The sequence below is a fragment of the Carcharodon carcharias genome, chromosome 14, assembly GCF_017639515.1.
Source record: "Carcharodon carcharias isolate sCarCar2 chromosome 14, sCarCar2.pri, whole genome shotgun sequence".
Lineage (NCBI taxonomy): Eukaryota > Metazoa > Chordata > Chondrichthyes > Lamniformes > Lamnidae > Carcharodon > Carcharodon carcharias.
The window spans coordinates 126,942,546-126,945,155 of NC_054480.1; positions in this window are offsets into that span (position 1 = coordinate 126,942,546).

Sequence of the window (2,610 nt, forward strand, 5' to 3'; positions counted from 1 at the left end):
TCGCCCTTAAAGCGAGGATGCTCCCGCTTCTCCAGGTCTCTGGAAATGTGGCAGTGTGCCCCCTGCTGTCTAGAACCTGCCATTGCTTGTACAGATGGAATTCAGCAAAAAAAACCCCGCAACAATGCACCTGTTCCCAGGAAAAACCCACATCCAGCACCAGTAGTTCCTAACCGCACCCCCCCCCCCCCCACCCCCAGTACTCGCTCCCCAATCCCTGACCCGCAAGGGCCTGCCTCCCTCAGTCCCTCAGCCCTCAATCTCTCCCCCTCAGTCCCTCACTCCTCAGTCCATCAGCCCCCATTCCCTCCCATTGTCTCTCCCCCAGTCCCTCATCCCCCAAGTCCCTACACCCAAGAGCCTCACACCCCCGTCCCTCCTCCTCAATCGCTCCCCCAGTCCCTCTGTCAGTCCTTCACCCCCTCACTATGACCCCTCAGCCCCTCTCCCCAGTCCCTCCTCCTCAATCGCTCCCCCAGTCCTTCTGCCAGTCCCTCACCCCCCCAGTACCACCTCCTCAGCCCCTCTCCCCAGTCCCTCCTCCTCAATCACTCCCCCAGTCCCTCTGCCAGTCTCTCACCCCCTCAGTATGACCCCCTCAACCCCTCTCCCCCAGTCCCTCCTCCTCAATCGCCCCCAGTCCCTCTGCCAGTCCCTCACCCCCTCAGTTCCACCCCCTTAACCCCTCTCCCCCAGTCCCTCATCCCCACCCCCTGTTGAAATCCCAAGCTAGCTGTCAGTTGAGGACGAGCTGCTCCACAAGACTTCGGAACTGAGATCAAAACCAGTTCTTGAACTCCAAGTGCTGGAGAATCTGCGTCTGCTCCATTTTCTTCACTGAAAGTCCATGATATGATTTTAAACATTTAATCAGATGTGCATGTTCAATCAGAGGAAGGAGATCATTTAAAGAACTCAAGTACTTGTGTCTCAGTGCCGAGGGCTGTGAGTTCTGATATAGTCAGACGTGGGTTTGTAACTTTCAACATCGGAGTTCTCTATATGAGTTGCAGATTGGATGGAATATGACACTTCAACCTCTCCCTTCCCATGTTAGACCCTCTTCCCCCATCCCTAGTCACATCCCCTACTCCAACCCCCTTCCCCCACCCTGAGTAGCCCTCCCTATCCCGATTCCCTGACACCCCCACCACTGCCAATCCCTAGCCATCTTCCCTCCCTCAATATCTCCTCTCCTACCCCCAGGTCCAGCAACTTCCCCCTTGTGAAACTCCTCCCCATCCCAACATATAACCCCAATCTGCATCAACTTGCTCTCCACAACGCACCTTTGCCCATCCCCGGTAAGCCCCGACCTCCAGAAAGTTCCCCTCCCCAACAACCCCTCCCCCACCTCCAGAAAGTTCCCCTCCCCGACAACCCCTCCCCCATCTCCAGAAAGTTGCCCTCCCTGACAATCCCTTCCCCACCCGCAGAAGGCTCACCTCCCCAACATACCCTCCCCATCACCTTGAGTAGGTGAATTTTGTGTAGCCTCCCTCACCCACAGCAACGCCCTCTCCACTACCACTTCCTCCTCCCCATCCCCTCCTCCTCAACCGCTCCTACTCCAGTCACCTACCCCCTAGAGCCACCTGCTTCCTCCATCGTCAGCAACCACTCCCCCTCCACCGACCACCCCACTCCTCACCCTGTGTCACTGCACTGTGCCTTCATGTGATACTTGAACCTTCACCGAGACTTTGTTAAGAGTCCTTCCCCTCACCAAGTTTCCCCCTTAGTTGGGTCAGTGTCACCCCTGTTCCAAGTGGGCTGCGGTCTTGCGATCAAAACTCTTTCCTGCTCGGAAATAGGGGCCGACCTTTGAATTTGGGCCAGAGTGGAGGGTGATTTATTTACACCTAATAGTATTACATGGAAAATCTTTTAAAACAACAGCAACTGGCACTTTTATATCACTTTCAATGTAACGCAACGGTTGGTTATCCCGGTTCTGTTGTTTGTGTTGTGTAAGATTGAGCAAGGATCTGATGATCTTTGAAATATTAATGGCTGTAATTTAGCATAAACCCTGGTTACCATTGGGTGCATTACTTTAATTATAGATAGGTGTAACATAACCATGCCAATGCCCCTAGGAGACCGATGTAGCAGAGTCAATCATTTATTTAGGAGCTTGCTGAGTGATACAAAATCAAATCAATCCAAGCCTGTACATTTCAAAAACATTAAAGTCCATATTAATAAATGGTGCAGCCATCTAAAGGTTTACAGCGCTCACATTTGTAAAGAATCCCAATAGACCAAACCCCTTCCCATTCATTCCTATTATATAGAATCTCAATGAACAAACCTCTTTCTACTCATACCCAATACACAGAATCCCGAGTGATTAAATCTGTTCCCATTCACTCCCATTGAACAGATCTGAATGAACCAAGTCTTGCGCCCATCATGTAGAATTCCAATGGACCCAAGCCCTTCCCATTCACTCTCGTTGTACAGAATTCCAATGAACCAGACCCTTTCTCATTCATTGCATTGTTGGCAATTTTAAGGGACCAAACACTTCACAATACTGCAGATTATAAATAGACTAAATCCCCTCACACTCACATAATAGTGTAGTAAAAACTGGGAGATGGTGGT